The sequence below is a fragment of the Ambystoma mexicanum genome, chromosome 3p, assembly GCF_040938575.1.
Source record: "Ambystoma mexicanum isolate Mex_15411 chromosome 3p, UKY_AmexF1_1, whole genome shotgun sequence".
Classification (NCBI taxonomy): domain Eukaryota; kingdom Metazoa; phylum Chordata; class Amphibia; order Caudata; family Ambystomatidae; genus Ambystoma; species Ambystoma mexicanum.
In genome coordinates, this window is record NC_090925.1 from 396512363 (window position 1) to 396538879 (window position 26517).

At 48.4% G+C, this 26517-nt stretch overlaps 1 protein-coding gene across 4 annotated transcripts in view; it reads left to right on the forward strand.

Annotated features, from left to right (window-relative positions):
- LOC138580491 (serine/threonine-protein phosphatase 4 regulatory subunit 1-like) overlaps positions 1-26517 on the forward strand; it is a 918772-nt gene that overhangs the window by 233792 nt on the left and 658463 nt on the right. The window lies entirely within an intron of this gene.

The following is a 26517-nucleotide window of genomic DNA, read 5'->3' on the forward strand; positions in this document are numbered from 1 at the left end:
GTATTCGCCCAGTCAAGACCGGCGCCTCTGCGGGAATCAGGTGAGCGTTACATGTACTACCTCAACAAGCAAGGGGGCACTCACTCTCCAGGACTGTCCAAGCTGTCCCAGAATATATGGAAGTGGGCTCTCAAACACATGTTCCTACTATCAGAACATGTACCAGGGGAACTCAATCTGCTAGCAGACAAACTCAGCAGAGACTTCCCCCTGCCCGAAGAGTACAAATGGCAATTGCACGAAGACATCGTCTTAGACGTCTTCACGCAATGGGGATTCCCGGAAATAGACCTGTTCGCAACTCTGGAGAACTCGCAATGCCAAAGTTACGCCTCCAGGTACCCCCAGAACCAGTCCAAGGGGAACGGTCTGTCGATTCAATGGTCAGGGAAATTTGTTTGCGCCTTTCCCCCGACTCCCCTTCTCAACAAAGTGGTGCACAAGATGCACCAGGAGCAGGTTACCATGATACTAGTGGCCCCAATGTGGGCCCGGCAGCCATGGTTCGCTCACTTGATGGAGATGCCCCTATCTCCCCCAGTGAAACTTCCCTGCCCGTACAACATGCTGTCACAGGACAAGGGCAGGACACTGCATCCATGCCCTCAGACCATGAACCTAGCAGCCTGGCTCCTGAGATCATAGAATTTGGACATTTACAACTCCCGCAGAGATGTATGGACATCCTCAGGGAAGCTAGAAAACCTAATACTCGCCACTGCTATTCTAGCAAGTGGAAAAGATTTGTCATCTGGTGTAGAGGTAAGAGCATCAACCGGGTTGACTGCTCTCCCACTAACATTGTTCTGTACTTGACCCATTTACTGGATTCAGGTCTAGTGTTCAATTCCATTAAAGTCCACCTAGCAGCACTTTCTGCATACACCACTTCCCAACTTAAAGTGTCGTGGTGGAAGATACCAGTTATCAAGGCCTTCATGGAGGGGGTAAACAGAATACACCCTCCGATAGCTAACCCAGCTCCCGGATGGGACTTAAATGTGGTACTTTCTAGACTCATGGGCCCTCCTTTCGAACCCATGCACAAGGCAACTCTTAAAGACCTCACTCTTAAGACTGCTTTCCTAATAGCTATCACCTCCATTAGGAGAGTAAGTGAACTACAGGCTCTTTCTGTACTAGACCCCTTCGTAACAGTTCACAAGGATAAGGTGGTTCTTCGCACACACCCAAGGTTTGCACCAAAATTCATCTCGAAATTTCATGTAAACCAGTCAATAGAACTACCAACCTTCTTTCAAAACCCTTCCAGCTTGGGAGAAAAAAGTCTGCATACACTAGATGTACGCAGAGCTGTCATGTTCTACATGGAAAGAACCAGACCACTGAGAAAGACTAATCAGTTCTTTGTCTCTGTGGCAGCAGGAAGAGAAGGAGATGCAGTTTCAAAGTCCACTATATCTAGATGGATTGTTCAATGCATCACTCTCTGTTACACTCTTGCTAAGAGAGAACTACCCTTCAAGCCAAGAGCACATTCCACTCGAGGCACTGGGGCTTCCATAGCGTTCATTGCAAATGTTCCCCTTGAGTCCATCTGCAAAGCGGCTACCTGGAGTTCTGTGCACACCTTTACAAAACACTACTGTCTAGATGCACACTCTACATCTGATTCCCAGGTGGGACAGGCAGTATTAAGACATCTTTTCTCTACTGTTCCTTCTCATAACCCACCGCCAACTCCGGGTACTGCTCGCTAGTCTATGCACAGCATGTGATTCTAAGCAGATTAACAAACATCAGAAGACAATGCATTACTTACCGTAAAAGCATTTCTGATGGTTGTATCTGCTTAGATTCACATGCGCCCACCATTCCTCCCCGCTCGGATGGAAGGAACATAGACATCCTTTTCTATATTTCTCTTTTCTGTACTCTCACGTCTAGAAGGCTCCCTCAGGGCAGAAAAATACAAACCGAGGGACCTCGACGCGTGAGGGATTGTGGGTACAACGCACGTCACTATAGGGATAGTGTTACAGACACGCCTTGTCGACGTCCCCTTTTTCGACTACGAAAAACAAAATGCAATACTCTGAGGTGACCACTGGATGTCGGACCTATGCACAGCATGTGAATCTAAGCAGATACAACCATCAGAAATGCTTTTACGGTAAGTAATGCATTGTCATATTTTACATAGTGTGTTGCTTGTGTGGTATTTTACTATTGTTTTTCGTTATTCACTTGTGTTGATTCTTGGGCCCCAAATAAATTGTGTATTTTGGTATACTTCTGTCTAATGGTAATTCTTGTTGTTTCCCCTGTGTGTGCTCGTTGTAGGCCTCTGATCACCCTCACTCCTCCTGAGACCTAGCCTTGACTGCTCTCCAAGCTACCGTGAATTGGTCTGGCTATATTCCCAGAAGTGTCACATTTCACTTACAATGGTGGCCTCATAAGCATCTGACCCCCAGGAAGGGCAGAGTTTGGAAATCCATTCTAACAGTGGTTACATAAGAGGAGGGCCAAGAACAATGTAGAAATATTAATGGAAGATTGGGACAGAGTGTGAGAGAGATGGGGAGAGAAAGAGCAGAGATTTGGTGGAGGAGAAGAAGCCAGGTAGAGAGAAGAATCCTGCAAAAGTGTCTCAAAGAAATTGAAAGCGAGGCCTGCTCATTGAAAATATGGCTTTCAAGAACTAGCCAATTGGAAATGGGCAAAGTATTTGGCCACCCTCATTTCTTTGTGACTTTGCTTGGCCCCCACCAATTCCTATGATGTTCCAGATGCCCTGCTTAATCCCCAGCTTCTGGTGTCAGAGGAATCCATTGCCTCATAGAGGCTGACATTTCTGAAAAGCATCTTGTAAACCTCCACTGAAGAGTGAGACGGACAAAAGAACGCCAAAGCAGTTAGAACGGGCAATGTTACCATGAAAGCTGTGCTGCACCTTATTGACTCATATTACAGGAAGGGAACTCCAGAACATCCGGGGCCAAAGAAAAGACACTTTGAACTTTAAGTTGCCCTGTAATTCTTTTTTCGTGTCACAAGACTTCTCCTGACACTACCCTTTTACACTTTATGCCATCAATTTTTTTTATTTTGCCCATCCCTTATAATTAGAAAGCACCTATAATGTTCAGTCCTTCCCTACCTTTGAAAGTAACAATGCTCCATGTAAGTATCTATGTGGGAAGTTGAAGCAAGTTGTTGCAAAGTGTGACAAATCGCTGGATTCAGTCACATCTCCCCAGGGGGGAGCCTTTGCCTGTAAGGCTAGGGAGGTGAGCCCTAAGGGTAGAGGGAAGCGTGACCTCACCCGGAGGCCCAGCACCCTTGTGGGGTAGAGGGGGTGAAGAACTCTGGTTTCCAAGAGGAACTCTCGAAGTCACTTTCCAGAAGTTGACTAGTAACACCTATTCGGAGAAAACATGAATAGCAAGCTGATGTTTGTTATTGTCATGTAGAAACCTTAAGTAAACATGAAAAGAAATACTACTGAGACGAAGACCATATGAGTGATAGAGTACTCCTCGAACAGAGAAGAATAACTTTGAAGCTCTGCTTGGAAAGTCCCACACCCGTGTCATAACTCAGAGTGAAGGAGACCTGAGTAGGAGAGAAGCATGGGATTTTAAAGTCGGCTGTGTGAGGAAAACTGAAGGAGTAGGGACGCACAATTTCCAAGCCCGGAGGGAAGCTGGTGTGTGAACCCTAGCCGAAGGGAACCTGCAGCGAGAGAAATTGAAGGACCAAAGTAGACGACCAATAACGACGCTGAGACCACTTACCAGCACGAAGCATGCACAACTAAGCAGAGAAGGAATCTGAGTCCTGTCCTGAATGTAGGCCTAGTGACGCTAACCCCGACAGCTTAAGGTAACTGGGAAGGCGGGAGACCACGAGGGATGCCAAGAGTAATGAAGGAAATAATCCTACTCGTCCCATTGGGGACCGAATGTCAAACCTACTGAAGAAGAGTGGGGATCTTTGAGAACAATCATACTCATACCAATAAGGACAAATGGGGAAAACCTGTACTTTAGGTAAAGATTAGGAGTTTTTACTTTTCTTTTATTGAAGAATATTCCAAAATGGAAGACCTGAGTCCTTGTCCTTCTGACCTGCCACAAAAGCTAGCAGGTGAGTAAAAGTTAAAGAAGAAATGCACTTAAAAGGATTGAATGTAGGTAGAGTACTATTGTGGTACTCTCCCAATCCCACCACACAAGGTGTTTTTCTCAGGGAATCCTTGGCTACATTCTAGCAATCGCAACCAGGCAAGAGAGTTAAGGAGTAGAACTTATGCCCATACAGTCCCTAGGGCTGACAGGATGGTGGATATCGATATGCAAGCACCCGCCCCAAACTCCAATTTTCTGAGGTACCACCCCAAGGTTTCTCAGAATTGCTAGGCTATTTACCTTTGTCTGGCTATATGGTGTCCACAGGTCGCGAGTGTAATCGCTGGTTTTGGTTTGGGTAATGGGTCTTGCTAGATTGGGATTTCACGCTCCAGCTAAACTCTTCCAGATGTCCTTAAGCAGGATTGCCTAGGCACTTCATGAGAGCACTCACAGCAGGCCCCACAATGGAAGACGATTTCCCCCCCGCCCCACCCCGGATATGACAGATGCAGATAGTACATGGGAGGTGTGGCAGTGTAGGCTGTCCGCTTGCAGTGTTTTTGTTGTTGTAAAAAAGTTCATATCTATCATTCTAGTTCATTGCTTCAAGCTTGTGGCAGTGTGGAGCACTATATCGCTGACTATTCCATGCCCTTCTGTGTGCCCAGAAGTCTCTATAGGTTCACTCATGTTATTTAATAGGTCTATCGAACTTCGGGGGATGTCGTTTACTAGCTGGGTCTCCATATTTCCCCCAGCACACAGGTGAGCCTCTGTTCTGTTTGGCACAGTCAATTTGTGGGGACTTGACATCAAACATGCTAACCTAAGAAAATTGAACTGCCATTGACCAGCCCTTTTCCTAATCCATAAACATTGCAGAGATAAAAATCAGACTGGTATCCATGAAACCATCAATCACCATCTTCAACATTGAAAAAAGGGACGCAATCCAAAAAATGGATCACAAAAACTGTAGATGGCATCACATCAGAAACCCCATTCATTCACCCCCTCCTTAACAAAAACAATGGCGCAGTGGTTCACAGCACACCTCCAGAGCACTGAAAAAAACAAACTGAAAACTGGAATAAGAATGGATGAAAAACTACAATCAACAGGGAAAAGAAAATCGCATACTGTAGACAGATCGACTATACAAAGCCGAAAATACTCAAAGTAAAGAAAATGTATTACAAGAAACATATCCCACATAAGAAAGAAATGATCAACATCAAGCTAAGAAACCCAACAGCCTGCAACAACACTTCTCCAGCATGGGGTCTGGCATGGATTCACATGCTCATGAATATTCCCCGTTGTCAGGCTGGGAATCCTCGGTAAAGAAAAAATCGGTATCAGTTTCGTTTCTGATCTGTCTTTCGTAGTAGTAACCAATCACTGATCTCTGCGTCATACTGACCACAGCCAATGACTGCCATCTCCCTAAGCCCCGCCTCTGGCAGCCATCTTCAGATTTTTACCGCACGTTCAAGTGTTGGGAGTCCTCGTGCTTAGCTCTCGAGCTTTTGCTGCGTTTTCACGCTTTTTCAGGTGAATTTTCACATTTTTCGGTTAATCGAGCCTCAAGCGCCACCGTTTCTACTCCCGTTAACGGGTACCCGTTGTGGGATTTTCCTACGCCCCTCAAGGGTGAAGAATTCGTCGAATCAACCTTTTGGAGGATTCCAGAAGATTTGCAGCCTACTTCGAGATGGCCCAGGACGCGAGTTCGTCACCCGGACCCAAGCTGTTTCGCAGCTGCCTTGGATGCGGGCTGCAGAATGTGTTTAAGGAGGACGAACATTCGCGATGCCTCTACTGTCTTCATGGAGACAAGACTCATGTAGAGAAGGACTGCCAGTTCTGCAAGAACTTGTCGGACCGGACCATGAGGGACCGGCGATCCCGTCTCGCCAGCTGGTTGGAGAAGGGCTCAACGGGTGAGAAGAAGGGTCCGAGCGGGCTTTTAAGTCCTGTGCGGGCGCCCAACACCAGGCCAAGCGCTGCGAGTCCGCTGGCTCCGGGAGCGCCGAAAGGTCGGGCTCTTCGGTCGCCAGGCAGGGCGCGCCTTCCCCGGCACCGTCAACCACGAGCCAGCGCTCCGGTTCGGGGAAGAGGAAGTCCGAGACCCCGGGTAAGCTTTGGGAGAAGCCCCGTCCGATCTCGGGAGAGGGGGAGCGAGGCGTCGCCCCTCCCCCTAAGGAGAAGGCCCGGGACGCACCTAAGGTGGTGAAGGCCCCTACCCAGCAGGCAAAGGCCTCTATCGAGGCGATCGTGGCGACTCTGGCCAAGCCGGCAGAGACCCCGCCAGCAGAGACTGCCTCCGGGACTAGAGTTTCCCTGCCGCCAAGGAGGGAATCCTCTTTTCAGCCCATCGTCATGGCCACCATGATGGAAGAAGCAAGGGGGGGCACGGTAGCCTCCTCGAGCGCGCAGTCCGCCTCGGAGGAGGAACTGACAGAGGCCGTGAGGAATCTCGAAGTCCAATTCGAGAAGGTTCGATCCCGTAAGGAAGATCCTCAGGAGATAACCGAGGAAGACGACGATGGCGAGGAAGAGCAGCCTTCCCTTCCGGCACAGCTGGAACCTAGGCCTCAGGATAGCTCGGCGGCCATTTTGTCTGCGATCCAGTCCTTATGCTCTGAGATAAGGACGAGATTACCACGGCCCAGGCCGGAGTACCCGCAACCTGGCCCGTCGAGAAGTCCTCAGAACAAACGACGGAGGACCCAACCCTCTCCTCCACTCGCCCCCGTAAGGCCTACAGTTCCCCTCCTCATCCTCCCACGAGTCGGGAGATGACGGTGCGGTGGGCTCGATGACGGGTTCTGAGGGCGAAGACGACGGAACGGGTCTCCCGTCGCACGGGCCTCTCCGCCAGACGAGATTGGCTCATTCCACGCCATGATCGCCAGGGTGTCCGAATTGTTCCAGCTCTGCCCAGAGGAGCAGAAAAAGGAAGGTTTCCTCTATCAGCGCCGGGAGGCCAAGAGGAAGACTGTCATTGCGGTGCCTCTAATCGGTGACATCTGGGAGGAGGGCCTGTCGGTACTCAAGAACCCCTCCACGGCACCAGCCAAATGGGACCGGTACGAGAAGAAGTACCGGGTCCCCGAGACAGTTCCCCTGTGCCTCAGTCCCCAGCCAACACCAGACTCGGTCGTCTCGGCGAAGAAGAAAGCGGCGGGGTCAGGAGCCTCAACGTCTAATTCCCCTCGGGACGGCGAGGGAAAGAAGTTGGACGCCATGGGGCGACGGGTCATTTCCTCGGCGGCGACGACGATCAAAGCGGCCAACGCCCTGGCGATCGTGGCCCGTTACGACAGGGATCTCTGGTTTAAGCTGGCCCCCATATTGGACTTCCTACCGGACAAGAGGTCCGAGGCCCTGGAAATACTTAAAGAAGGCGAGGTGGCGTCGGACCACGCCATAACGGTGGCAACCGATATTGCCGATACTGGGTTCCGCCAGCTGGGCAACAGAGTTTGCCTACGACGACGGGATTGGCTCCTGGCGACCGACTTCCGTCAGGACGTCCAGACCAGGGTGTTGGACATGCCGTTCGACGGCAGCAACTTGTTCGGGAAGGCGGTGGACGAATCCCTCCAAGCCATAAAGACGGACACAGAGATGGCCCGCGCCCTAGGAGCCCTTCAGCAATGACGGCCCTTTCGGAGCTCTGGAGGCAGACAGGGGGCCCTCCAAGGAATCCAGCGGTGGCTCGTCGTCCTACCGCCAGGCGGCACGCTCCTCCTCTCAGGAGGCCTACAAGGGTCGCGGCAAGCAGGGAGCGCCTCGCCGTCGTCGGCAAGGTGGCCAGGGCGGCAAGGCCACCACCTCCAAGCAGGACTGAACCGGCCGTGGCCTCGGGCCCCCACCGAAGCACCCCGGTGGGAGGCTGGCTGACGAAGTTCGTCGGCGTGTGGAAGTCCATCTCCACCTATCGTTGGGTGCTGGATACCCTGGTAAGAGGACACTATCGAATTCCTGAATAAGCGCACTCACATTCCACCTGTGGCCAGGAAGGAAAAGTATGGGCGATGCTCAGGAAAGGCGCCATCGAGCCCGTCCCGAAGAGGCTCCGGGGCTCCGGGGTGTACTCAAGGTACTTCCTCGTCAGGAAGAAGACGGGCGGCTGGCGCCCCATCCTGGACCTTCGTCGTTTGAACAAATACATCAGGTCACAAAAGTTCAGGATGGCCACCCTCTAGCACGTGCTGGGACAGCTGGAGTAAGGCGACTTCCTATCGGCGCTGGACCTGGAGGATGCATACTTCCACGTTCCCGTCCTCAGAAGTCACCGAAAGTTCCTCCGGTTCGTCGTCCAGGGACGCCACTACCAATTCAGAGCACTGCCGTTCGGATTGAAGTCGGCCCCCAGGGTCTTTACCAAGTGCCTAGCACCTCTGGCGGCGCGCCTGCAGGGGATTCACGTCTACCCCTACCTGGACGACTGGCTCATCCGCTCAAGGACGAGGGAACTCGCCATCGAAAACACTGCGAGGACCGTCCATCTACTCACAGACCTGGGATTCGCCATAAATTACCCAAAGTCCCACCTGGTTCCGTCGTAGGTGGCCCTGTTTCTGGGAGCGAAGCTCGATACAGTGAGGCGCCTGGCGGCACCGTTGGAAGAACGGACGAAAACCATTCTGGGCAAAGTGCAGCGCCTGCTAGCCACGGATGTGGCCAGGGTGAGGTCCATCTAGTCCCTCCTGGGGATGATGTCCTCTTGCATCTACCTGGTGCGCCTATGCAGACTACGGATGCGCCCTCTTCAAGAATTTCTCAAATCGTTCCTCCCGTCGCTCAAGGGCAAGGTGGTGCGGATCTTCACGGACAACACCACGACAATGTTTTACATACGGAAGCAGGGAGGTACCAGATCCCCAGCCCTATCCAAGGAGGCTCAGGATCTGTGGCACTGGGTGGTCGCCCAGGGGATGTTCCTGGTTCCCTTCCACCTGGCAGGAGAAAGAAACGCCATCGCCGACTCGCTCAGCAGGGAGCTGCGCGCGTGTCACGAGTGGGAGCTGCGCCAGGATCAGGTGGATCAACTCTTCCGACGATGGGGCAAACCCCAAATCGACCTGTTCGCAACAGCGACGAACTCAAAGTGCCAGAGGTTCGCCAGCAGGTTTCCCCAGCCGAGAAGCATGGCCGATGCGTTCTCGTTCGCCTGGGACGGCCTAAACCTGTATGCGTTCCCTCCGGTGCCGTTGCTGCTTCGACTCATCAACCAGCTCAAGAGGACCCGGTTCAGGATGTTCCTCGTCGCACCGGCGTGGCCGAGGCAGATCTGGTTCCCGGACCTTCTGGACTTGTCAACGTCCCCATCCATCAAGCTGTCGGCGGACGTGGATCTCCTCTCCAGAGAAGGAGGCGCCATCTTCCACCACGACCCGGCGTCGCTGAACCTGCAGGCTTGGCTCCTGCAGCGCTAGAGTTTGGAGGGAACGATATACCGGCCGACTGCAGAGAGGTTCTTGCAAAGGCCAGGGCGTCCTCGACTCTCAAATGCTACGGTCACAAGTTGAAGAGGTTCTCTATCTGGTGCCGAGCACAGATGATCAACCCCCTATGGATTACGGCCCCTCAGGTGCTGCCGTACCTGCTATCGCTGGCAAAGGCTGGGCTAGCCCATGCCTCCATTAAGATTCATCTGGGGGCGATCTCCAGATATACCAGAACCACAGGACGGACGTCCCTGTGGTCCCATCGACTGGTGAAAGAGTTTATGAAAGGACTGTTCCGGTCGTTCCCGCCGGTGAAGGCCCCGGCCCCGGCGTGGGAACTTAACATGGTGCTGACTAGGCTCATGGGGCCCCCATTCGAGCCGATGCACTCCGCACCGATGAAGTTTGTGTCGTGGAAGACTGCATTCCTGGTGGCCATTACCTCCGCACGACGAGTGGGAGAGATCCAGGCCCTATCCTGCAAAGCACCGTACTTGACTTTCCATGCGTCGAGGGTGGTGCTTAGGACGCACCCCTCCTTTATGCCCAAGGTGCCGTCGGACTTCCATCTTAACGAGCCCCTGGTGTTACCTGTTTTCTTCCCGTCTCCTTCGTCGCCGGCCGAGAGGACTTTGCACTCGCTGGATGTGGCTAGAGCGCTGAAGTTCTACGTGGACTGCACAAAGAGTTTTCGGAGGACATCACAGCTCTTTGTGAACTTTGGACCTGTGAATCGAGGGAAGGCTCTCTCGAAGTCTTCTATTTCCAGATGGCTCTCTGGCTGCATCATGCACTGCCACCGGTTGGCTAACCGACCGCTGCCAGGCCGTCCGAGAGCCCATTCGACCAGAGCGATCGCTGCTACTACGGCGTTCCTATCTGGTGTGCCCCTGCTGGACATCTGCAGGGCTGCTACGTGGAGGTTGACGCACACCTTCACGAGATTCTACTGCGTCGATCGGGATTCCAGGGAGGAGTCCAGGGTCGGCCAAGCAGTGCTGCGCAACCTGTTCGCTTAAGGTGAGCCTGGTGAGGAGGTAAGAGACGCTTAATGTTGAGTTGTTTTATTGCTTAATGTTGACCCTGTTGCCACCTCCCGTGGTTGTGCATGTGTGTACTGGTATGTATTCTTATATTCATGAGCATGTGAATCCATGCCAGACCCCATGCTGGAAAAGGAATAAGTTACTTACCTGTAACTGTTGTTTTCCAGCATGGGTCTGGCATGGATTCACATGCGAACCCTCCCGCCTACCCCTCTGCGGCTCTTCACTTGGTCATACTGCCACTTCACGTGCTACCAAATCTGAAGATGGCTGCCAGAGGCGGGGCTTAGGGAGATGGCAGTCATTGGCTGTGGTCAGTATGACGCAGAGATCAGTGATTGTTTACTACTACGAAAGACAGATCAGAAACCAAACTGATACTGATTTTTTTCTTTACCGAGGATTCCCAGCCTGACAGGGAATATTCATGAGCATGTGAATCCATGCCAGACCCATGCTGGAGAACAACAGTTACAGGTAAGTAACTTGTTCCTTCCATACCCTCACAAAAACTATGCGACAAGCTTGCAGACCACTGCAAAAACAAAGTTTCAAATATCCATCAAGTTTGCAAGACCATGCCCAAAAACACCAGTGACTACCCTAGCCAGCCAATTTCAGGAACCAACTACAAGACTAAACAACTCACCAGTTTCGACATACAAATTCAACAGCCTAGTGAACATAAGCAACAGAGCCAGTTCGCCAGCAGATTCTTGCCCACCAGACCTGTGCAAGATAACCGTAAACCAATAAAATATCCCATGCCTGACAAGACAACTAGAAAGCTACGTTTATGAACAAATCTGGGAACATGTAGAAAGCAATTAGATACTACACCAGGCAAATGTCGGCTTCAGACCCTTGAGGGAGACAAACGGCTTTAACGTCTATGTGGGATGATCTAAAAACCAAGTGTTATGAATTCGTCCCTTCTCCCCAAGGGGAAATCTCCTTCCTGTGAGGCTAGGGAGGTGAGCACGCTCTGCATCCCCATCCTTAGAGGTGGAGGCAAGTGGGACCTTACCGGGAGACCCTCCCCCACCCCCCCTTAGGGGACAAGGACTCCTGTTCCCGTGAGGGAATTCCCTACAGTTGTGAGCACTATGGCCTTTATGGCATGCTCTACAGTACCATTGTAGCAAGACTGGGACAAAGGAACTCCTCAGATACCATTATCTTATTGGAAATGAATATGCCCCTTTAAATCCAAATATTCAGCACACAGACGAGTATACTCGTACCCTGGAGATAGAGAGGGGACACGCATACGCGACCTAGAGGGCCCGCTCAGCAGAAGGTCTAGGGAAGCCGTAGTACGCACCAGTGAGGAGACCCGCCAGTTTCAAACTTGCCCACTTGAGCAGATTGCGACGCCAAAATTGCAGCACAGCCCTGGCTCGAGAAAGCAACAGGGCAGAAGCCTGACCAGAGAGGCTGGGACGCCAAAATCATGGTGCAGGCCTGCTGGGAGAAAGGAAACGGACAAAAGCCTAACACGAGAGATTGGGACGCCAGAGCCACGGCATCACACCAGTCCCAGAAAGAGAGAAACCAAGAAGTTGGTGGTGAGAACCCAAATCCAGTGGTGGAAAGTCTCCAACCCCTCATCAGTAGACCAGAACACCCGATAGGAGAAAGAGACCGCAATGAGAAGCACGCCGGAGAAGGCAGCACAACCATGCTCAGAAGCCTGAGAGGTGGTCGCTGAAGGTCTCCTGCGGATGTTCCGCTTCATCATAGAAGGCAACGAGTAACAACGGATTAACGAGAGATTGAAAAGAGATCATTCTATAATACAAACCACTCGTCCCAGTAGAAGTTATGAGTTTGTCGTTGGACCAGATACAACCAAGTGGTTGGGATACAAGAGGGAGAAATGCCAATGTGATAAGAGACAGAACGCTGAACCAAGTAAATAAGTAGAGCAAAACAAGCTGAATGGCACTTTACCCAGAGGGAAAGACCATCTGAAGAATGGTATCCTCCTTGGATTTGCTGGAACTGATAACCAAAACTCCATAGTTGGGAGAAGAAGAAGAAACTAATACAAAAAGAATTCGACAAGTTACAGGGCTTAAAAGATATCTCAGGAGGCTATTGGAGACTTTCAGATCTCTGAATAAGTCTTTAAATTGGTATTAAATTACCATAACGGAGAAGGGAGACATTCTCCAGATATAGGTTAGTTTTCATAGTGGTAGGGTCAATTAGTATAGTTTGGACTACGGACTGTTTATTTTGAACATTCAAAGGAGCACCTTAGTTAGAAATATAGGCAGGCACCACCCATAGAGATGGGTAACGGTAGGCATTATCCTTTTTTTTAATAAAAGTATGTGAATCATGTCCACAAAGTGTCTGTGTCCTCCTTCTGACCCGCCACACAAGGCAGACTCACATCAGCACTAATAATGGTAGCTCTATCAGAAGCCTTAGTCACTGTCCACCACGAAACACTCATCAAAAGAATAGGAATCGGCAACACAGATTTCAAAGGTTAAAATCTTTCCTAGCAGAAAGATCAAACGACGTGGCCAAACCCCTTCAACTCAGCACTTTGCACAACAACCTGCACAGTTCCACAAGGCTCATCACTCACCACTGCTGTTCGGCATTTACATGGCTCCTCTGAACAACCTCATCAAAAGACATAGTCTCACTTGCTAGAACTACACAGGAGACAACACAAATTTATAAAATGAAGACTTGTGGAGAGCAAGACCCAACCCTTATCAACTGCCTCACAGCAATAAACCATTGGATGCGTGCCAACGTGTTAAAATCAACACGGACAAAACAGAAATCATGATCGCACCCAGCAACCCGTCAAACCACCACCCCATCATGTCCTACCGAAATGGGAAAGACCGGAACCTTCCAAAGTGGTTAAAAACCTTTGAATATGAACACTCGAGTCGCAAGTCAACTTAGAAGTAAAGAAGTGCTTCTCCCACCTACACACAATCAATTGCATACTATCTTTCTTCACCTTCCCACATAGAACACTCACCAACATCTCCTGTGACTTGTAAAGATGGATTTCTGGAATCTGACCTGGTGGACAGATTTTAGAAGTCTACCCTAGTAATGGCTGAACAGGGGTACTCTGAGATGTTGGCCAAACCCAGTTAATGTAGCAATTGAGAGCAATGAAGGCTTTTCTCAGGAGAGAGTGAGTGGTGTCAGGGGTCCACAATGGGTCCCCACAGTGAAGCCCATAATTCAATTAAGACAGAAATGTAGAAAAATGCTGCACTTATTGTAGGCCCCAAACACACACACAAATTGTACTAGAAGGTGATACCGCACAACACTCAATTATAAACATAAATACAGTCCCTGTAGGTTCATACAATGTATTCAATGACATAATCAATAAAAGAAGGTAAGTAAGTGATGCAGTGAGATGAAACCAAGTCACAAGAAATGTGCCCTAGCTGCTGAAGTCCAATCCCTATGAAGAGTGGGGCCTCGATATGAGATGGCATGTGTAACGCACCTGTACACAAGTGTTTCTAGGCACGACAAGACAAGGAGGGGGAAACCGAGGGAGGACAAGAACAACACTCTTACCAGGCCTCGTCATTCAGATCACGCTAGTGCAGCGAAGTGGAAGGGGAGAAGTGCAAAAGGGGCAGGGCGAGGGGGGAGAAGTGCAGGTAACTCGATGAGTGCAGCCAGCAAGTGGCTTATAAGTGCTGAGAGAAGGGACTGTATGGTTTCAGATACAGATCATAAGTGCAGGGGCAGCCCAGAGGCCGTGCAAGAGCAACTGGACATGCAGGCGCCTGGGCCCGAGTTCAGAGGGTAGCCAGGTGACCAGTGCATGGAGCAGATGGGACATCAGCAGAAAGCAGAAGCGAAAAGGAAGGTCTTGAGTTGCTTCTGGAACCAGAGGTGGTTCTTCTCAAGTTTGAGGGAGGCTGTTCGAGTGGAAGGCCACAGCCAAAGAGAGAGAGCTGCCCCCAACTCTCTGCTTGGAAAAGTGTCTGACCCTCAGAGTTTGAAGTGGATGAGCGAAGAACTTGATAAGGGAGATGCTTAGGAAGAGCACAACATTCACAGTGCTTCTCCCCAGAATGTATTTGATGCAGGTAAACTACTTGTTTTGGTGGTTGTTCAAGAGAAGAGATGCAAGTTATTGGTAAGTAAAAATGTGTTCTTCTCTTTAATGTTTCACTGCTCAGGTGCGACGACCAAAAAGTGGAATGGAAGTATGCAAAGTGATTTGTTCTCAATGAGCTCCTATGGAGGACAGTGGAAGACAAATGCTTTGCGTTACTAACCCCCTGACTCTCCTCTTCTCAGAGGACTGGATGGGTCGACTAAGGGTCATTGGAGGTTTTATTTCCTGCCGTTGGTTCTGGTAAGTGGTGCCTCGGAACTGTGGGTGAAGGGATTTTTCCCATTGGGTCCAGGAGCAGAGTGCAACCCTTTGAAATGGAGAAATAAAGAAAGCACTGATACACACCTTCAGGACACTTCACAGAACAGGGGGAAGGCGAGTTCCAGCCACTGCATACAGATGACGGCAGGCGTCCGTCCAGTCGCATTTGAAGACCTTCCAGAGCACATTTCTTTTAAGCTGAGAGGCTGAAATTCGCAGGAAAATGACTTGTACCACAAACTGGCGACCACCTAAGTTCCAGCTGCAAATGTGGAACGATGATGGTTCTAATGAAGTATCCCACTGAAGAGCTGGTCAGTCACCCGGGTGGTGCAGGGACATTTCCGAAGGTTCAGGATGGCTGGATCCTCAAGAACACATGACTGGTTGGGCCCAAAGTCCAACTAAGGGCTTTATAAAACCATATCCAAGGCAGTACAGAACTCCACTCTTAGTACTAGGCTGTACCACCTGAGAACATGTGGTAGCGTAGACCGTCCTGCCATGCTTATCTTAGGAAGGAGAGAGGACTGTAGCTTGGTGCAAAGAAATTGTAGCATATATATTGCCCAAAGAAACACTATTGTAAAAATGAAGGATTCATTTAAATACAAGCAGGTCAAGATACATCTTGGCAAAGGTAAGTACTGTCACATATAATATAAACACAATTATAAAATCCAACTCAAGTATCATGGTATACAAACCAAAGTATAACCTGATTTTGATTAGTCTTGGGGAGTAAAACCAGGTTAGGTATACTTTCAGAATACAATAAGTAATTCAAGGTAAGTACACCCTATTGGTCATAAAATAGTGTTATTCAGCTATAAACATACTTAGACCAATACTATTACACGTATATTTAGCAACATATGTTACTCTTGTTTCAAGAATGGATACAGTTACACACCAACGTTACTTTTTAGAACACAGTTCAGAGGGAGTAACTTAACTTGTATACTTTCTAGAGGGGCCTTAAGCTACTCATGGACGAGTACAAACATAGTGAAACTATTTCAGAAGTGTGCAGAAGTAATTCCGGCGCAACCCAACAGGCGAGTTATTTATCATGTACTCTTCTAACCACACAGTGACTTCATTCAAGCAAGTAATAGTACTTATTATCTCAGCAACATTGCTGTTTAAGAAGAGCAGCAGCCTATCCAGGTCGGTAAGTAACCGAATATACTTTTGAGAAGTGTATTATATTTTATAAAAGCTCTAAAGCAGTTCAGGGACAGCATAACCCAATTATATACATTTTTAGAAGGGCAAAGCTATTAAATGTAGGTAAGTAGCCTATTCTACGCGGGGCTACAAGCAACTCGTCTCCAGCTCCGGCATCGATCTCCAGGGTAACCTGTTAATGCTTCTCCTCCAGCCCCCTCGGCATGGCACTCCCCCACCATTCCCCTCTACTCTGCTGCCATAGCCTCTGAGCCTAAACCAACCTCCAATACACATGCCCTGCTCAGCCTCCCCTTATGATGCTCCACAGTGCTCTAAGCCATTGTGCACGTTTACATATGTGGCTTTTATCTTGCCGTTAGTATCTTTAAGCTGCTTTCAACAGGTAGGAGGTTGATAGACCTTCATTTTTTGCGCCATCATATTTATCGCTGATTCTTCATTGTGAAGTGGAAATGATAAGTTACTTTTTATTTGGCAAGAGAAAAGAGATTTACCTTTTGAATTACAGCGCGTTCTTCGCTGCGCTTCCCTGCTTTGTTTCCTTGTTGCCCAGTGATCTTGGGGCCTTGTGCGCTAGGTGCTGCTAAATCATTTGTGCATTTCTTGCCATCTTGTGGCATGTCCAAGATGGGCGCCGCCTTTTTTCTCCCTACAAAGGCTGCCTGACTGTGTGTGTTTGGGTCTCCCTGCACAGTGATTGGGCCTTGGTGCAGTTTAAGTGGCCTGTTGCGGTCCGGCAGGCTTTAGCCGGCCCCCTCACTCCAAAGTCCCATTTCCCAAGGCCGCTGCCTGTTTCCTGTCCACTGACGGTACGCTGTGTTTGTATTTCTTGCGCCCCCTCACTTTAACATTGAGGATGTCGCTCCCACACACTTCAGTAGAGCCTGAACTACCATGACCTTCTCACCTCCAGAACAGTGGGTTAGTCCCTTCCAACTGGACACATTCCTACCCCTTTGACTTTCCGCTCCTTCTCTCCATCTCACCTGGTCTCCCACGCTTACAGCCTGTGATTGCACTGTGTTTTCACCTACTGCTACTTAATTTGAGAATGAAAAGGCAGCCATCCGAGTTCTACAAGAGAGGAAGAAACAGAATCCTGAAGTGAGAAGACACAGACAAATAGAAGAATTAAATACTGATCTAAGAGGAGCAAGACAAGAATTGGAGAACCCAAACAGAACAGTAAAAAAGGTGAGAAAAGATTAGAGAGGAGATTAAGTTTTGATGCTTGAAGTGCGAATCTGATGAGCCTTATGGATATTGTGAAGATGAAAATGACAAGTGCGAGAGGTTGGAGAAATATGATGGGAGAAGGAGAGATTTGAGTCAAACTTAAGGCCAAGATCAGGCGCCGTAGGTGAGATAAGGAGCTTAGAAGGGGGAAAAGATATGATAGAAGGTGGAAGATGGGGAGGAAGAGTGCTTGCAGGAAGAAACAGTACATCAGTCTTCCCAGCATTAAAAGTAACAAAGTGGGAAGACATCCAAGATTTAATGGCAACTAAGCAAGCTGAAAGAGTGTGATGAATTTCAGGAGAAAAAGAAAAGGATTGAAACAGTTGAGGGTCATCAGCTCAAAAGTGATGAGATAAGTCGAAAGAGGAAAGATTACCTGCAAGATACTGTCATGACCCTTGCCCTCACTGGGAAGTCAGCCTTCCAGTTAGGGCCAGGTCAAAGGCCTTAAAACCTCATCCAAGACTCTCTTGGAGTCAGTCCTGGCGCCTTTGGCGTCACGCTCATAACCATCATCAAGACCAACATTAGAATGGGACTATTTACTTGGGACTATTTAATTTGGGCGGGGTTGGGGGTTCAGCCAACACGGAGGCACACACACAGCTCAGTTACAAGGAACTGAGCTATGCGGTCTAGTCTTCTGGGTTTGGCAGGCCTGGGACTATTTTATCTGAACTACTTTGGGTGTGGCAGGCCTGGGACTATTTTACCTGGACTACTTTACCTGAGACTATTTAAACCACACCCAAACAGCAGAATATGCTTTGCGTTATTCTGCTGTGGGCAGAGTAACGCTCACTGTGTCCAGCTCTTTGATGCCAGCCTACCTGAAACCAAGGAACTGCAGAGAGAGAAAGAACACTACTGAACTTACCTGGAACAGTATCCTATCTTCAATCCATCGCCGACTTCAGTTCCACTCACCTGAAGGTACGAACTCCATCATCCGGCACCGCATGCATCCTGGAATACCATAACCTGGAAAGAGGAGGAAGAAAGACCGCAATAAGCAGCGTTTACTCACGTGTCCTTCCGAATGAAGAAAGCCACACAATTCTTACCTGGGTAGTCATCTCCTGGTCCGTATCATTGCTGGAACATTACGGTGCTCGGCGAGGAACATCGCAACCTGCAAGGAGAGAAAAGACACAGGTTATCAATATAAAAGGCGAAACGGCGCCGTGCATCTCACAATACTCACCGGACCGCATCGCGCACACCGCACTTTCGCCTATCGGCCCATGCTCATCTTCAAACTGCATGACAACACCAAAATACCTTTCCATACCTGAAAGGAAAGAAGCAAGACATTATTATTTGAACTAAGAGGAACACAAGAACTGCATATAAATACTGTAAAGCAGCAAACCTACGGAGTCGCAGCAGGCCTGGAATCCCACAGGGGGGGCTTGCACCAGTGAAGTAACTTGGTTGCTGCTTGCCCCCCACATCTATTTTTAAATTTGTTTATTGGCATTTATTATTTGTTACAATCAAAAGACAATAAATGCGTCTGTAATTAGAGGATAAAGCACGCTGCAACTTAAAAACAATAACAGTTCAACATTACAACATTAACTGTCTCCAAGTGTTTTCCCGATAGGCCAGTGTTTAGCGGTTCAGGAGGGGCCAGGTCGGTCACGGGGAGGGGGAAAGGGGCCTCGTGTCAGCAAGGGCCCAATGAGGTTGTGGCCAGTTGGTCTCAGGAACTTCCGGTTTGGTTCCTAGGACCGCCTACAGTGGATCTGGTCTAGTTCATGGGGGCTTGTCGGTGTCCAGTCATAATTTCGAAAACATAATTTCGAAAGTCAAAGTCGAATCAAAAATGTCGAAAAAAAAAATGTCTGTTTTTTTTTCGATATTTTTTTTTTGGGCTCTAGTTTCTGCGAAAAAAATAGGTAAAAATAAAAAGGGGGGGGTTGGGGGGGAACCCCCTCATTTCGAAAAAAAAAGTCATTAAAAAAAAATTCGACATTTTTTTTTTCGACGTTTTTTTTTCGACTTTCGAATATTTTGTATTCGAAATTATGTCTATGAACCGGGCTTGTCATCGTAGGGGTAGAACAGGGGATCTGTAAGTTCTTTCCAGGCCACTAGGGTCATACTCGAGGCATCCGTAGATCTGGCCACACTCTCTTCCCAGGCCTTCGTTTCCGCTTGTACCCAGCGTTTCAGTTCTCTGTGCCAAATTTTCTGTTGAGGCCCAGCTGTTTTTTTCCAGGACATTGCGATAGTCCTCTTTGCCAGTATGCACATAATGTCCATTAGTCTGGCAAGGTGTTTAAGTTTGGCCGGTCTGGGGTATGTACCCAGTAAGCATTCCGCAGGAGTCCATTTGTATCTGGTCAACCCCAGGTTGTCGCTTGTCTGTTGTACGGCAGTCCACAGGGACTGCGTCTTGGCAGACAACCAGAACACGTGGATCAAGCCTGCATTGTCCATTCCGCACCATGTACGGTTGGAGTGCTGTGCTTTATTGAGTTTTGCCAGCCTGGCTAGAGTTAAATATGTCCGATGTAGTAGGTTCAGTTGTATTTGTCTTAATCTGTGGTTTCTGGAGACTGTTTTGGGGTATGTCCGAGCCCTTTCCCATTCTTCATCTGTCAATTCCAGGCCTATATCTGCCTCCCATCTGGCTTTCAAATCTGCACTTCGTGGGTTGGGGATGTCATTGAAGTGGCTCTAGATTTGAGACACCGGCCTCCAGCCCTCTCCCAAGGCATACAGTAATGTGATCAGAAGGTTCGACTCTGGTTCCTCCGGCCATGTTGTCCACTTGGTTCATGCTGTGGTGCTTATCCTTTGATACCAAAGGAACTGGCCTGTATGGACACCGTTTTCCTCCTGAAGCATTTCAAATTCTTTAAACGCCCCATCTGTATATAGGTCCCCCCATGAGTATATCCCTTTCTTTTCCCAGTATCTGAGGTGTTGTAGGTCATCGGGGGATCTGTATAGGTCCGAGATCAATGGTATGTTCTGGGAGCATTGGTGCTTTGCATGGGCGAGGGTTTCGGTCTTGTGCCAAAATTTCCGTCCGAGGGTGGCCATGAGGGGGGCATCTCGTATCAGATGGATGGGGGCCCAGGTAAGTTCTCTCATATATAACGGGGAAATCAGGGGCTGCAAGAGTGGCGTTTCAGATGTGGCATCGTCTGCTAGCCACTTGGTGATGAAGCTAAGCTGTGCTGCCAAATAGTATTTTTCAAAGTTTGGGAGTTGGAGTCCGCCCTGGGTGTACGGTAGTGCCAAGGTGGCGAGTGCTATTTTGCATCTTCCTTTCCCCCACAGGAAGTCCCTAAGCATCTTTTCTTATAGGCGGAAGAAGGGCACTTTGATGTGAAAGTGTACATTTTGGAACCCATACAAGAATCTGGGAAGGACAATCATTTTAATTATTGAGGCCCTGCCCATCATGGACAGGGGAAGTTTTGCCCAGAAGTTCATGGATTTTCTCAAGGCGGGAAGTGCAGCTTTGGTGTTGTGCTCATGCATTAGTTCATGGGAGTGCATTATGTGTATCCCTAAGTATTTAAACGAGGTCCTCTCCCACTGTATTCCCACCAAGCGAAGTTCTGGTACATCTATCTCCTCAAGGCCTGCCAGAGGGAATAGGCAGGATTTCGCCCTGCTGAATTGTATGCCTGAAACCCTTGCGAAATTGTCTGGGACGTCGAGCATCGTGGGCACGTTGTTGTGTGGATCTCTGACGTACAATAGTACGTCATCTGCATAGAGAGATAATGTGGTCTATTCCTCCCAGCCGGAATCCCAGCGTCAAAGAACTGTTTTTGAAAATAGATAGCAATGGGTTCTAGACCTAGTACTTAGAGCATGGGGGTGAGGGGGCATCCTTGTCTGGTGCCCCTATGTTCCAGGCTTCGGATATGTGTTTTCCAGTTTTTACTCTGGCCCTAGGTTTAGTGTATAGGATCTTGATCCACCTAATGAACTCCGGGCCGAAGCCGAACCCCTCTAGGACCGTCACTAACCACTCCCAAAATATCGAATCAAACGCCTTAATGGCATGAAGAGAGAGCAGTGCGTATGCCTCTCTGGTAGTTTCAGTTTGTGCAATAACATGTTGCACTCTGCGTAAATTCATGGTCGTGTTCCGACTGTAACGCTCACCTGATTCCCGCAGAGGCGCCGGTCTTGACTGGGTGAATGCCGTATCTTCAAAGGTGATGTGTAACACACGGTTGGCTCTTTGGGCTGGACCTCTGTGCACTGTATGTCTGACTCGAAGAGTAAGATGCCTGCAGATAGAAAATATGGGATTAATGAACTGGGGTTATTGGGTGCCTCTCTCCTCTTCCCTTTCTCTTCTCCTGTAGAACCCCAAAGGTTAACGCTCTCACCTTAGGTAAGTGAACGCCGAGCTCTCCATCTGCCTCGGGGCAGGGTGCCGTAACCAGTTTCTTCACTGGATAAGGGTGCAGGCCTCTTGACCTCAGAGGACTGCTGTCCGTCGTTAACTGCACGAATGGTAAGTTCTGGGCACTTCAAATGTCTTAAAAGTCTTTTGTAATGATATCTCTTGTTTTGCAGGGTTCCGGCGATGGCGGATGGCGGGCTGAAGAGAATTGAGGATCGAACCCGCGTGAGGAATAGAAGCGCCTGGAAGCACGTAAGTAAGCGCTTGTAGCCTGCTTCGCGATGCGCACTAACTGTTCTTTTATCTTGCAGGTACAAGTTCGGAGCTTTAGAGAAGCTGAAGGGTGCTGGAATACCCACTGGATTCGGCGTGGGAAGGAGTAATGGCACGTGAGTAATAAAGTTGCCCAATGTCTTTAAACGCACCTTCTTTTGTCTTTCAGATGCGGGATGCAGCGCCGAAGACCTCCGGAGCGTGCGAAGAGCTGGTAAGCTTTTGTCTTTCAGATGCCGGAATGCAGCGCGAGGCGTTGGTGACAGCCGATGGACCAGGTAAGAGATGGGCTGCCACTGAAGACCGTAGTGCTAACCTGTTCTTTCTTTGTCTTTACAGGTGCTGCTGAAGGCTGGATTCCAGGATGATAAGCCTTTGTTCCCTTAGGCCCAGGATCAGAAGCTGAAGACAAGATGAGCGTTCTGCTGCAGAGAATGCAGAATAACGCAAAGCAAGATTCATCCATCGGGTGTGGTTTAAATAGCCTCCTATAGTGCTTAGGTGTCTCCTTCCACAGCCTCGCCTAGGTAAGAAAAGAGTTCCTGCTTTCCAGAAGAGTTCCAGTGTTCTGAACCTAGGGAGTGGCTCCTGCCCCACCCAACAGGAAAAGTAGTCCCAAACAGAAGAGGATCAGGGGCTCAACTGGCAGTTAAGTAAGCAGCATGGTCTGCTGCAGGTAAGTCCACCCAAGCATTATGAGCCTGGCGCTTCCAGCGCTGGGACTGGGCATCTTTATGAGCCTGGTGCCACTGGCGCCAGGACAGGGTCCAAAAGGTCCCAATTGGGACTGGCTGGCACTCGGAACCGGGGTTATGGGTCTGCTTCCAAGGGAGTTGGGCAAGTCCTGATCTTTTGGAAACAGAGATCATGACACCGACCCTGTATGAAGCCGCACTGATCTTTGTGTACTAAATCCCCTATGATTCTGGCCAATCTGTTTAATACTGAACTTGTATTGGAACCATCTACGAGCAGGAAAGACGGATTTCATTGACCAGATAATGGAATTAATTGATCTTCGGGTGGAATCCTTAGGTTGGTCGAAGATAATTCTTTGTGGAGATCTAAACATCAACCTACTTAAGCAAGTAAAATCAGACCTAGGCATACTGGCACAAGCATGGTTAATCGAAATGGGTCTACGAAATTTCCAGATGTTGAATGGAAGCACTTGTGGTGACATACCACCCGTTCCCACATGGCACAGTGCGGATTCATCATCTATTATAGACTACATGTTCGTGTCTGAAGCTCTGCACCCTAGGATACATTCGCTGAAGATCTGTGAAAAAGCAAACAGTGATCACGATATGTTACTCATGAAATTTGTGACATCTGAATCTGCTCAAAGGCCAAAGTGGTCACACAAACTCCAGGTCGAATCAAACAGAGTTCGTTTAAGATTGGAGGAGAGTAAAGCTAACGCTGCGATGATCCAGTATTGTCAATTGAGTGCAGATCTTGAATACGATCAATTACTGACACAATTCAAAACAATAAAGGTAGGCCTAAAAAACCCTAACATGGTTCGGGCTCATCACTTCGATCTTGAGATCCTTATTCAAAAACGAAGGATGCGTGCTGCACTTAGGAGAGCTCAGTCCCTAGATGCTGCCGCTCGAAAACTGGAAAAAAAGGCGGTGAAACAAAAATATAAGAACTGGTTGAAGATGCATAAACATGCCTTAGTGCAAAACGATGCGGAGCAGATGCTAGCTACATTGAAGAATAAAAACTCGAGGGACTTCTGGAGTCTCATTAACAACTTTCAAGCTCCTCAAATTGCATTGCAGTCTTGCATGGTCTCGGAATCCTCTTGGATCGCCCATTTTGAAGCCCGTTACAAAGCAAAGGCTCAAGGAATTGTCCCATTGGAAACATCTTCGAAACCGTGGGCCCTGACTTTTCCGAGAGAAGACATTGTGTCAATAATCAAGAATGCAAAAAACTCCCGAGCACCAGGCCCTGATGGCCTTACCAACTTTACTATTAAACAGCATCCTGAGCTATGGGCATCTATATGCGTAGCCATATTTGATAGAATAAGTAAGTGCTGTAGGACCCCAAAATCCTGGAAATCTGCTGTCATTGTCCCTATATTTAAGAAGCGAGACAGAACATGTCCAAAAAATTATCGCCCAGTTGCACTACTGGACGTTCTGGGGAAAATGTATGCCACAATGTTGCAGCAAAAACTGGTGGCATGGGCAGTCGAGTCTAATCATGTAGACAAAAGGCAATCTGGATTTGTAAAACAAGTAAGCTGCTCACTAAATCTGCTACTTTTGAACCTGATGAAAATGGAGGCGATAAGGTCGAACACGAAGGTCTATTTGGCCTTCATTGACTTTTCATGTGCATTTGATACCATCGACAGGCCACTTTTGTGGTTAAAACTACAAAGTTGGGGATGTCCGGTTGATTTAGGAGCAGCAATCCGCGATCTCCACTCAAACTTCAATAAAAATCCGTTTGGATCGTTCTGGAAATCTAACGGCACCAATCAAAACCTATAGAGGGGTAAAACAAGGCTGTCCCCTAGCTGCCGCTATATTCAGCTTATTTATATCGGACATAGGTTTATTGATCGATTCAGTAAGTTCTTTTCCACCAAAAGTAGCTAAGTCACATCTAAGCTGGCTGTTATATGCCGATGACTTAGTCCTGATGGACCTAACACCGGTCGGCCTCCAGAGGAAACTGAATGCGGTTGACCAATATTTTGCAACTAACCATTTGGTGATGAACACAAAAAAAATGTGAAATCCTGGTGTTAAAGAACTTGAACAGCCAGGGAGGGAAAAAATCGAAACAACTGAGATGGTTCCTAGGTCAGGATTCCATTCAGATAGCCCAGAGCGTAAAATACCTCGGCATGTTAATAAATTCATCAGTCAACGATGGGCCATGGATTACTGAAACCAAAAGGAAATGCAAGCAATTGGCAAGTCAAGCTGTCATCATGCAAAAGAAATTTGGGAAATTATCAATAAAACCAGTGCTAGCTTTTTACCAGCAAAAAGTAATCTCAGTCTTATTATATGGTGCTGAAAAGGCTTTGGGTTGTGTACCCATGAAACATGGGCATCGCTGGAGAACTGTTTCTGGTCTAAGGTATTGGCTCTCCCAAGGGGAATTCTGACAGCATGTGTGAGATATGAACTGTCGCTCATATCGCTCCATGCTAGGGTATGCTGGACCCTGGTGAGCTTGTTTCGCAAAACTCGCCATTGCGAGCAAATCCCGAAATTCGACATCTTTCACGAACTGACACCAACAAATAACAGCATGGTGTCACTGTGGTCTAAGAGATGCAAAGAGATTCTGAGTGAACATGGAATCAGTTTGGACATGCTTCATAATGACCCGAACGCACGCCAGATTTTTAGTTTGGCGGCGGATTGGGATGAAACTTGTACACAACGAGCTGCAGCAAAAATGATGAGTGAGGCGCCGCTCGAAACTCGGGCATTTAATTCTCCACAACGCTACTTTGAGTTGTTTCCAGATCCTCAGGCACGAAGAGTGTTCATGATGCTGCGTCTAAACATATTTAAAACCAAAGAACGGTTGGCCTCATGGAAATGTAATAAAATCACAAATCCATTGTGTAGACTATGCACTAAAGACAAGGAAACCCTTAAGCATTTGGTGCTATTTTGTACGACACTTCGATCAGAAAGGACAATCCATCTGGGCTCTTGGGGCCTAAATGACCCCTCCCTTTCTGCCGACGATTGGTGGGTAATATATATTTCAAGGATCGGACATGAAATTGATACTACCATTGACTCGTTGTTTAATGATAATTGAAAATCGTTTGAATTTATCGTTGGTTGATGAGTAATGAGGATAGTAAATAGACCGCACGGAAGAGCAAATGGGAGGGGTATTTCTAAAGGACTGTGATTCTTCGATGTGTTGTGTTTTGTTTGTAAATATTTTAAAGGTTTGTGATAAACCGATAAAATTAAAAATAAAAAAAGTCAATATTTTCACATCATAATTGAGCACAGCCATTGGTTGGTAAGAGTCTCATTTGTCAGGGGGTTTATTGGGCTTAATGATCGGGGTCAAGAGGGTCTCTCTCATAGTGTCAGGTAATATCCCTCTCATGTGCTTCTTGAAAGACCTCGTGTAATAGGGGTGTTAAGGTGGACTTGTATGATTTGTAAAACTCAGTGGGTAGCCCATCACTCCCTGGGGTCCTACCGGTGGCCAGTGACTTTAATTGCCTTCATAATATCTTCAGTTGTGATATCTGCGTCCAGGGCCTCAGATTGTTCGGGGGCCATCTTGGGGAGCCCTATTTCTTCCAGGGTGTCCATGATTTGCTCTAGGGAACCTGCTCACTATGGGAGTAAAGGTGTTCGTAAAAACCCTTGAAGGTGTCGTTTGTCTTGTTGTGTTTGCACTACTTCTCCATCTTCCGTCTGTA